Source organism: Mustela lutreola, chromosome 8, assembly GCF_030435805.1.
Source record: "Mustela lutreola isolate mMusLut2 chromosome 8, mMusLut2.pri, whole genome shotgun sequence".
Taxonomy (NCBI): Eukaryota; Metazoa; Chordata; class Mammalia; order Carnivora; family Mustelidae; genus Mustela; species Mustela lutreola.
Genome location: NC_081297.1, coordinates 79,926,108 through 79,938,422, shown reverse-complemented (window position 1 = coordinate 79,938,422; position 12,315 = coordinate 79,926,108). Strand labels below are relative to the sequence as shown.

At 35.6% G+C, this 12,315-nt stretch overlaps 1 protein-coding gene across 12 annotated transcripts in view; it reads left to right on the top strand.

The window, feature by feature from the left end:
• Positions 1-12,315, top strand: part of SOX5 (SRY-box transcription factor 5) — a 995,891-nt gene that overhangs the window by 878,038 nt on the left and 105,538 nt on the right. The gene's annotated exons all lie outside the window — the stretch shown is intronic.

Genomic DNA, 12,315 nt, shown 5'->3' with positions numbered 1-12,315 from the left:
CTGTTTTCAACCTGCAGATCACAGACTCTGGATATATTCCAGGAGGAAGGACATCAATGATAGAGAGAAAAGTGGAAAGACTATAAAAGGTGTCAAAAAATGAAGTGCTTGCTAAACCTTATTATTAAAAGTGGAAAATAAAAGAGAAATAACATTTGATTTGGTCTTACCTGGCCTGTACCAATGTATCCCTTCTAAATCACCACTTTCACATGCCTGAATCATTTGGGGTGCTTTTCTCTGTGCCATTTATATCCTCATAAGACACAGCAGCAAAATGTAGACACAGTAGTCTAATGTAGCTTCAGATATAGAAGCTGTTCCCTAATTAATGATTCTCTTCAAGCCACTTAAAATTAATTATGGTACAATGGCTTAAGTGATGCCTTAGTAGAAATACTGGAATACAGGAGGAAAAGGAAATTTCTTTGATTGATTGTCACCTTTTCAGGGATACTCAGATTTCTTAGATAATTAACCCAGGAATTTTCATTAGAGCTAGAATTCATTTAATTTATGGGCATAGAAGTAAAAAAAAGAATATCTTTTTAAGTCAGAAATGTCTTCCTATTTTGGGGAGGTGCTTCTTAAAAAGTTGATCATCTCTAGGTAACTGGGCAACTAGTAATTAAGTCGAATAAAGTTTTCATTTGCTATGCTCCATTTAAAATACATAAAAATATTTCTTATTTTTAAACATCCTTTCCTAAAAAAGCCTGTGACAAAGCAGTAAAGAACAATGACCTCAAAATACCTTCTTTTAAATAGATATTTAGGGGGGCGCCTGGGTGGCTCAGTGGGTTAAAGCCTCTGTCTTGAGCTCAGGTCATGATCTCAGGGTCCTGGGGTCAAGGCCCACATCGGGCTCTCTGCCCAGCAGGGAGCCTGCCTCCCCCTCTCTCTCTGCCTACTTGTGATTTCTGTCTGTCAAATAAATAAATAAATAAATAAATAAATAAATAAATCTTTAAATAGATATTTAGTCAGACAAGAGATAATTATTAATTTTACTTTCTTAAATAAAAGTCATATGAAATATTTATATTTATCACTTATTTTATGAGAGTTTATTCTAAACTATTAAATATTATTAGCATTCAAGTATTAAAGTCTTATACTATTCTAGCAAATCAATAAAAGCTTTACAGTTTTACAATTTTCTGCAATTGGAAACCCCTTTACCTAAGCTTGTGTATGCCATATCAATTGTTTGAACTTCTTAACTTGTATTCCACAAGATGATTTAGTGGAATTGTTATAAAATTTAACTTACCTAAAAGGTGGGGAGGGAGGAGATATAGCTGAGCTTATGGCCATGAAGAGCAACGTTCACCTCGCGCTTGGATTTCAGAAAGTCTAAGGTAATTTGAACAATCACGTTGATGAAAGATTGGGTTTTGGTCATTCGTTTACATATAACGTCTTTTCTAGTAAACATCTTGACCATGCTCAGGTGCTTTAATGGCATCATAATAATGGTTTCTTGTTAGTGAACAGAAATTATTTTAAGATTTAAGAAATTAATATTATTTACTTTTAAATATTCAAGATATAAGTTGCTTTAAAATCCAAATTTACAAAAGAGACAGATTATGGAATATTATAAAAGAATCATTTGACAAATGAAAATATTTAATAGAAGATTCTTTAACTCTTCCGGATTCCTATTTCCTTATATCCCCAAACTCGATGCTTCCCTTTCCCTCTACTTCCTATTGCACTTTTGTATCATTGGTAGATGATCTAACACATCATTATTGTTTGAATTAAACCCTATACAGAAACTAATTTGTTCCTTATTTGTAAAATCATTTTCCCACAACCTGTTTCTTCTACTAAATTGTAAGCTTTTGATATGGGAAGAGTGGTCCTCTGTGTTTGATATTTGTTAATTTCTTAATTAAATAATTTTTCTTTGCTTATTCAGTCAATAAACATTTTAACAGCTGTGGTATGTTTTTAACAGAACTGTGCATTTTAACAGTTTCTGTGTAGAGAACTGGGGATTTAAAGATGGGTAAGACATAATCTCTGCCTTTCGGATGCTCATAGTTTATTTGGGTAGAATGAGAGATGTCATATGACAGACATATGCCTATAATTTTAATAGAAGTCAGGGGAAAGGGAGTGAATTCAGATGAGATCGGGAATGTTCAGGGTGGTATGGCCGTAGACAAGGGAGTGAATTCAAATTTAAGAGAGGTGGAAGGTGTCAGGAAAGGTCTTAGAGTGGGGACCCCTAAGTCAAATTCCAGAGGATGAAGGACCACAAAACAATTGTGTAAGTTGTCAGGGTGGAGGAATTCAGAAACAATATTCCAAACAGAAGAAAGTAGCCTGGATGAAGTCCGGGACGCAAGAGACAGAATAGGGTATACATGAAGCTATAAATAGTTGTATATTAAGAGGAAATTATAAAGCAAGACATGACAAGTTGAGTAGGATGAGGACGTAAGAAGAGACAACTTAGGGGTGTTATTTATTCCCTGTATATGCTAGGGGAACTGAAAAACCACCAGAGGTTCCTCTCATCCTATTTTTCAGCTCATTTTTAAATCATTCTGCGGATGTTGACATCTGTTGCCCTCCAGACACTGTGGCCCTTGGACTTGTCTTGTCTAGTCTAGTCTTACTGTTTTACTGAAGACCAAACCCAAGCCCAGCCCTTCCTTCCTCTGATTCTTTTTTCAGTGACTTGAGTTCCAATAAATCCTTCCTTTCTTTGGTAATTACTGTCTTTCTCATTCTCATTTGATTTTAATCATGTGGCTTTGTTTTATTTCACGTTTGGTGTCTGTATGTCTTCTTTTTGTAACTGAAAGTGTCATGAAGGCAAGGACTATACACCTTTTATGTCTTTGTGTCCTCCGCATAGTATTAGATACATATCAGTTGAATGAACACTACAAGAATATACCTATTTGAAAATTGAAGTCTGTATTTGCATAATGTTCTAAAAATCATCTATGATGTTTTCTAAAACAATTTTTTTTTTTTTTTACTAAAGTACCAATGTCTATGGTACTTATGAACTGTGAGATCCTGAGCATTTGTGTGTGTGTGTGTGTGTATGTGTGTGTGTGTGTAATGAGAATAATAATCAATCTGCAGTACTGAGTTTTGGAGAGTAAATGGGATTTTATACACACACATAAATATGTTAGTATATACAGAAATTATATATATATATTTATACATGTAAAACGTTTTCGTAGAGTACTAAAAGTCAACAAATACTAGTTGCTCACATTTCAAATCAGTAGGAGAATACGAATTAGTCAAAAAATGATGTTTAACTATTTAAGTAACTACGGATAACTATTTGAATAAATCTGAATAACTATTGGAGTAAAAAACTGTTCATTCTTGGGGTGCCTGGGTGGCTCAGTGGGCTAAAGCCTCTGCCTTCGGCTTAGGTCATGATCCCAGGGTCCTGGGATCAAGCCCATCGGGCTCTCTGTTCTGCAGGGAGGCTGCTTCCTCTTCTCTCTCTCTCTGCCTGCCTCTCTTGATCTCTCTGTCAAATAATAAATAAAATCTAAAAAAAATTATTAAAAATATTATTCATTCTTTAAACCATGCGTTAAAATAAAAGTCCAAACTGTAATTTTTTCTTCTTTTTTTTCTCTTGTATCTCTTTTCTCCCATCAAATTGGTCATCAAGTCTGTCTCCTGATCCATTCCCTCCTCTTCTTCCTTTATGATTCGTTTAGGCCACTATTATTTACCACTTGATTTACTGCATTGGTATTTAACAAGTCTGTTTGTCTCCAGTCTCTCCCTCTTTCAATCGATCTTATCCCTTGCCTCAAAATTGATCTATAGAAAACACAAATCAGACTATGTCACTTTCCTGCTTAAAATCTTTCAGTGACTTAACATTGCCTTCAAAGTGAAACACAAGACCCTGTAAGATGGGTTCTACCTACTTCTTTAGCTACAGAGCTTACCCTTCCCTTACTGCATCAGATACACTGAGAATATTAAAATATCCCCAGAAGTAGGGGTCAGTAAAGGATAGTGGTTATGGTTAGCACCGTCCTATCAATGGCAGGGGGCTCCTTCCAAGAAGAAAGAACCTTACCAATTCATCTTTTGGCCCATGAGCTGAAAGAAAGCACATTTCTTTCAGAGTCCAATCCATAGTGTCCTTTTTGACCTCATTTTTTTCCTTAGATTCCTACAGAGCTCCCTTCACCTGGAAGTTAGAATGGTAAGAGCAGGGTGTTTTAAGTCATGATCTGAGTAGATGATTAATTAGAGCAAATTAGTACTGAATGGTGGATGCTTACTGTGGGACTTCTAGCAAATAGAAGACATGGGAAGTAGATGGTAAGATAGTCCTGAAAGGTCATGCAGTAGTAAATGTAGTCATTTTTAAAGAAACATTTTAAAAGATAACACTTCCTGACACTGTTGCCAAGTTAAGTTGTTCTTTTCCTGAGATTTCCAGAATACCTTCTACGTTACCTTCTAGTTTGCTCATTGTATCATTGGGCTGGCTTAAACGTTTATCCCCCTCACTAGATCAGGAACTCATCTAGGGCTGGGGTTGTCTGTGTCTGTGTGTATGGATATTAATTTTTGTATTTCCCAGCACCTAGAGAAGGCAATCTGGTATTGGTCAAGGAAGCAAAACCCAAAACAAAGAAACAAGAAACCATGGAGGGCTAATAAAGGAATGAGTCTCCTTATTTCAGTGAAGAGAATGCCATAAAACTTCCCAGAACATTTATATTAATTCCGTGGTTGAAAGGGAGTATGTCCTTGACCCAGGGTAAGAATATACTTTGCTTTGACAATCTTTCTCAGCCTAAACAACCTTGTTGGAAAATACTGTTTTTCTTACTTTGTCGTATATCATAGAAATAAATCCTTCTTAGTGTCAGTGGGGATAATTATTATCTAAATATTCATTACTTTAACACTAATGCAATTAACATGCTTTCTGAGGGGTTACTGGGTTATTCAGTACTAGCTCTATCATTTATATCAGTAGACTCTATAAGATAGGTGGCATTCTAAAAACAATTGACTAACATGTCTGAGTGTATTTCTCAACTTTTTGAAAAATTTGTTTTGAGCTAGAATTTTCCATACTTGGCTTTGAAATAAGAAGCAAATTAATTTTGGAAAGGCTTAGGGAAAAACTGTTCAAATGGTTAAAACCTAGGAAAGAGTAAAAGATACTACTTTTAACTAGTTGAAAGTCAATTTGAATAACTTACACACGGTTGAACTTTAAAAGTTAGAATTTTCCATTATCTAATTTTTACTAAGTACTTGATGAGGTATTTACAAAATAAATCTGTTGTAAAAATTTTTTAGTACAGCTAAATAAGGGATGACACAAATAGATGACTGTATTTACTTCAATAAAAGGCCTTTTTTTGCTCAGCAAGTCTGAATTTCTATTTTGCCATTAAGAACTACACTCGACCTTGTTTTTTACAGTCTTATAGATTTTCGGGGCACCTGGGTGTCTCAGCTAGTCAAGCTTAGGTCGTGATTTCAGGGTCCTGCTTCCTGGGGAGCCTGTGTCTCTCTTTCCCTCTGCAGCTCCCCCTGCTTGTGCTCTCTCTCACATTCTCTCTCTCTCTCTCTCTCTCTCTCAGTCTGTCAAATAAATAAATAAATAAATAAATAAAATATTAAAAAATAATAAAAAAAAGTCTTATAGATTCTGTGTTCACTTCAGACATAAGCACATGCATATAATATATTTTGAATTTAATTGGGAGTTAAATTGCTGTATTGGCCATTTTTACAGTTATTGTATTTGTATTTACTTAGTAACTTGGGGCAAATTTCCATAAACTACTTCTGGGTGTTCTGGTCCTGAAAAATTGTTAATAAGGTAGACATGCTTCAAATTATGTATGTTTGTATGTTGAACAGTTCCTTAGACACAGACCTTTGAAAATTAGTTGATATCCTGTTTATGATTATATAATTATATCTTGGAAAGTATGTATGATTAAAGATACATAATAGCTATTGCAGTCTTTTTAATTCCTGCTGCCAGTCTTTTGTTTTCTCCAGTTTACTTAAAATTAAACATCAGATACACTGATATGTGCCCATGTATGGGAAACACATTATATTAGTTTGCTTGGGCTTCTGTAACAGTATACCACAAACTGAGTAACCTACAAACAGAAAAAGATTTTTTTTACAAGTTCTGGTGGCTAGAAGTTCAAGATCAAGGTACCCACGGGGTGGATTTCATTCTGGGGTTTCCTTCCTTTACGGATGGCCACCTTCTCCTTCTCTGTCCTCACATGGTTGTCCTCTGTGTTGTCTGTGTCCTAATCTCTTCTTATAGGAACAGTAGTCATATTGAATCAGGGCCCATCCAAATGACCTTCATTTGCCTTAATTACCTCTTAAAGGCTTATCTTCAGATAAAATAGCATTCTGAGATAACGGGGGTTAGCACTGCAACATGTTAATTTGGGGGGAGGGAGCACAACTCAGCCTATAACACATATATAAAATTATTTAAAAATTTTTTTTAATTTCTTTTCAGCGTTACAGTGTTTTTGCACCACACCCAGTGCTCCATGCCATCCATGCTCTGTCCAATACCCACCACCTGGTTCCCCCAACCTCCCACCCCCTCCCCTTCAGAACCCTCAGATTGTTTCTCAGAGTCCATAGTCTCTCATGGTTCACCTCCCCTTCCAATTTCCCTCAACTCCCTTCTCTCCATCTCCCTTGTCCTCCATGCTATTTGTTATGCTCCACAAATAAGTGAAACCATATGATAATTGACTCTCTCTGTTTGACTTATTTCACTCAGCATAATCTCTTCCAGTCCGGTCCATGTTGCTACAAAAGTTGGGTATTCATCCTTTCTGATGGAGGCATAATACTCCATACTGTATATGGACTACATCTTCCTTATCCATTCGTCCGTTGAAGGGCATCTTGGTTCTTTCCACAGTTTGGTGACTGTGGCCATTGTTACTATAAACATTGGGGTACAGATGGCTCTTCTTTTCACTACATCTGTATCTTTGGGATACAGTAATGCAATTGCAGGGTCATAGGGAAGCTCTATTTTTAATTTCTTGAGGAATCTCCACATTGTTTTCCAAAGTGGCTGCACCAACTTGCATTCCCACCAACAGTGTAAGAGGGTTCCTCTTTCTCCACATCCCCTCCAACACATGTTTCCTGTCTTGCTAATTTTGGCCGTTCTAACTGGTGTAAGATGGTATCTCAATGTGGTTTTAATTTGAATCTCCCTGATGGCTAGTGCATATATAAAATTATGGAGCTGGGGCGCCTGGGTGGGTTAAGCCTCTGCCTTCGGCTCAGGTCATGATCTCAGGGTCCTGGGATTGAGCCCCACATCGGGCTCTCTGCTCAGCAGGGAGCCTGCTTCCTCCTCTCTCTCTGCCTGCCTCTCTGCCTACTTGTGATCTCTATCAAATAAATAAATAAAATCTTTTAAAAAAAGTTTAGCTGGTATAAATGTTTTATGTATATATATCATTTATGCCTACATATGCAATATGGGATATGTATAACAGAATAGTCATTCATTCATATGTATAAATATTTTATATACATACATACATTTACAATATGGGATGTATATAACGTAATAGTTATTCATTCATATGTATAAATGTTCTCTATATATACATGCACTTATACCCACACATATAGGATGTGTATAACGTAATAGTTATTCATTTGTATGTATACAATTGACCCTTGAACACACAGACTTCGTTACACATTTAGACTGATAGCAAACACCTGCATAGGTATTTTGGGCATTTCTGGATTATTAGCATCTAATTGTTAACAACAAATTGAATATATGTACATTTTAAAGTTCATTACTTAAAAATCTCAACTTGGGTTGGAGATTCAGGGTCATTTTTAAAACCCCCCTATTACCTAACTTCTTTAATGACACTTGCTAAAACATCATTTCATATCAATTTCCTTGTTCTATCCAAATATCCTCCAGTCTGGGATAGGAAAATTTTCCCAGCTGCTTAACTTCAGCCTCTTTTCCTTCCACCGTATTCATTCTGTTACGTATCAGGTAAACAGATTTCTCTCCATTCCCTCTGCATGTCATACACAGGTTTCGATGCCGTTCATCCTACCTAAAGCATCTGTTCCCATTCCATCTGCAAATCTTCAAGTCCAAGTTCATTCTTATTTTCACCTTTATTCTCTAAAGACTGAAACCTAGAATTAGTTCTCTCTTCTCCTGTACAAAGCTCATGGATGGTCACTGCTACTCAAATAAGCAGCACCGAATTAGAAAAGATGGCCATATGGTAGCTACAGCCCAAGGTGTTTTTTGTTTGTTTGTTTGGTTGGTTGGTTTGGTTTGGTTTGGTTTGGTCTCCCAAAGAACCTAGCAGAGTTCTGGTCACAAGGTAGATGTTTTAAGTGCTGGTTAATTGATTAATTCACAACAGGGAAATTAAATTATATAAAATGAATTTTCTCTGTGAAGAACAGCATAGCCTCTATACTATTGCTATAGTTAATTTTAAGATTATATTGATTAAATGAGCAATATAAATAAATTACATAGTTTTAGCATATTTAAGTTGCCTATTCTAAAAGCCATTCATTATTTGTTATTTTTGGCTACTTTATACAATACAAATTCAACTTTTATACATCCAAACTTTATAAATTCAGATAGTGTTTTCTAAATTAAGTATTAAAAATGCTAAATGACGAGTAAAACCTTATTCATTGTAACATCAGTCAGTTGTCTACTCTCTTTCCTATATCATCAAGTTTTTTTCCCGTCTATTTACTCTATCTTTATCACTGGCATAGAAGCATCCTATAATTTTTACAAGTACAAACCTTTTAAGGAAGGTTTTCTTGATATTGAAGGTCTTTAATAACTGTTGCAAAACACCTCAGTGGAATTTTCTGTTCCAGCACTTCTCAAATAAATAAAAATCATCCAGGACTTGTGTTAAAATTTAAATTCTCTTTCAGAATGTATATATATATATATATATATATATATATATGGCTGCTACTTTAACAAATTCTCCCAAAAGGTAGTGGCTTAAAACAATATTTATTTGAACATGGCCATGTTGGGATCTTTCACATAGCTGGAATCAAGGTGTTGCCCAGGACTACAGTCATCTCTAGGCTTGATTTGGGGGAGAATCTGCTTCCAGGCTTTCTCCTTTGGTTGTTGGCAGGCCCCATCTTTTTACTTGCTGTTGGCTGAAGACATCATTCCTTTGCTATGTGAGCCTCTCCATAGGGCAGATCTTAACACAGCGGTTTGGTTCAAGACAGAGATGATAGGAATAGGGAGAAGATAAACAAGACAAAGCCACAGTCTTTGTGTTCAGTTTATCTCAAAAGTAATCTCTCATCACTTGAGCTTTTTTTCAAGGATAGAGGGTTACATAAGGACATAAATACAAGGAGAGAAGTAGAAGTCATTGGGGGTTCCATCTTAGAGGGTGCCTACCTTAAGAGGTTTGAAGTGGGATCTGAAATTCTACATTTCTAAGGAACTTCTGGGTGATACTAACACTATTCTTCAAGAACTTCAGTTTTAAAGGCAAGGATCTACACTTCCTACCTCAATTTTTTCTTTTAATCATACTCTGTTGATCACCCTCACTCCAATTAGGCCTTCTCACCATCCACTCTATTGAAATTGCCCTTTTTGAAGTCACCAATGACTTCCACATTACTAAATTCAGACTTTGAAAAAAAAAAATCACTCTTTCTGAAAATCTTTCCTTACTTGGCTTCTAGAAAGTCAAATTTAATTTCTCCTCCATTTTTCTACTAGTTGCCTGACTATAAATCTCCCTGACCATAAATATTAGCATATTCCACAATCCAATCCTTGGACCTATATTTTACCTACAGTTAACTTCTAAATGGTATCATGAGGGTTTAGAGTTTTAAATTCCAGAAATATCCTGACCAGTCTCAAAATTATGTCTCTGATGTGAATTTCTCCCCTAAAATCCTGACATGTTTACCCAGTGACTCGACATCTCTACTCAGGAATCTAATAATAATTTCAAACTGAAAATGTTCAAAACAAAATTATTTACCGCCCCCCCCACACCATCCCACCTCCTCCTTCCGCACCAGGCCCAACTTTGTCATCTTGCTTCTCATTTACGTTTGCAAACCCAACAACAGTACCACTCCGAAGCTATTCTGTGAAAACTTGAGAGTCATCCTTGAGTCCTCTCTTACTCTCATATGTAAACAATCATTAAGTTTTTTAGTTCCGCTTCTTTTTATCCCTTGACTCTCCTCATCATTTTCCATCCCAATATCATGACCCTAGTGCAGACCATTATTATGTGTTGTATAGAGTTTTGCATCTTTTTTTAAATTATTTATTTGTCAGAGAGAGTGGGCAAGAGGGCACTACCACAAGGCAGAGGGAGAAGCAGGCTCCCTCTGAGCAAGGAGCCCAATGTGGGACTCGATTCCCAGGACCCTGGGAATCATGACTCAAGCTGAAGGCAGATGCTTAACCAACTGAGCCACCCAGGCATCCCAAGACTTGTGCATCTTTTTGTTATTGACTCCAGCTTCCAACCTCTAGGCCAAGTGGTTTTACTCAACCCATTTTCACCCCATGTTCCTGGTTTCTTTTATGCCACAGAATGAAGTTTAGATTCTTTAATATTGTTTATAAAGTTAATACATAATCTGACCTCTGATTCCCTCTCCAGTTCCAGTTACCTCTGTTTCCTTACCTGTGCCCTAAACTTCACTTATATGGGGCTATGAAGGAACACTCTGTTTTGACTGTGGGTCTTCATGAAAATTGTTTCCTTTCAGGAAAGCTCTTCCTTTTCTTCTTTGTTTGGCTAGCTTTCACTTGATTCAGATTTCAGCTTAAACATAACTTCTTCCTGGAGGCCACCTTTGACCTCTTAGTCTAGGTTTAGGGTACCCACGGGGTAGTGCCTAGTGTTATATATTTCCCTATCTTAATAGTCATTGTATTTTCTTCAAATCCTTGAATTAGCTTTTTTTTTTTTTTTTCTCCCATTAAGCTGTAAGTTCTGGGAAGGCCAGATCAGCAGAGGTGAATTCAGGTATTTTGAAGCCTGAAAAATATCATTTGGGAGCCCTCTTTAAGAATATATGTAATTGTCTATTTATAATCATTATTTTAATTATATATATGTATAATTTTCAAAAACACATAGACGTGAAAAATAATTTTCATTTATAAAAAGAAATCACAACAAAGTAAAAAAGCTGACAAATATAAAAACATATGATCCTTTAAACAATTCAACTAGGGACCTTTCCAGGAACTCCAAATTTTAAGCTTCATTAAATACCCAGTAAATACACCTCTGCATATTAGTCTTCTTTAGAACTCTATTTCTAGTATTGGGAGCAGTACTTGAAACATAGCAGATACTCAACCAATATTTTTGAATGAAAGTATCAACTGAGTTATTTTCAGTTGTATTTTCCATACATTTGACATTGAACAAGTTTTTCACAAGCTAGATTACTAAAACAATATGTTTTACATATTAGACGATTATTCTTATAATTACAATTTTTAAATTTTTTACTACAGTCATATTTCAAATACTAATGTACATATCTGTTAGCGTATCATTGAGCTCTATGCAAAAAGTGCATGTACTTCTTTACTAAGTGGAAAAAAATTTGCATCAAAAACATACCTTAGGGCGGTATGTACATACCTGTGTAGCTCAGTCCATTAAGCATCTGCCTTTGGCTCAGGTCATGATCCTGGAGTCCCAGGATTGAGTCCCGCATGGAGCTCCTTGCTCTGCAGGGAGTCTGCTTCTACCTCTGACCCTCTCCCTTCTCATATTCTCTCTCTCTCATTCTCTCTCCCTCAAATAAATAAAATCTTTAAAAAATATACCCTGTAAACTTCTACATGTATATATATATATATATATTTGTGTCTCTATATCTTTATAGATCACATGTATTAAAATTTTAATTTTGAATTACTAAGATTTCGTGTTTTCAGATATCACCACAAACAGAAACCCTTCAGGGAGAAACCATCTATTTTCTGTTTTCTTTATAGTATGTTTTTATAAACATTTATCTCTGGGATAATAAAGATTCTAGTATTTTTTTTATAAAACAAAAATGCATAAAATGTTTTCTTTGCTATGAATTTGTCCACAAGACATTATTTAAGAGGATATTTGAATTGAGACAATAACATTGCATTCAAAAGATAAGCTGTTTGGCTTAAATCTTTAGTTTGTTAAAATAGAATTAAGTTTAGTTAAGTTCCTTTTATAATAACAGTTTAAA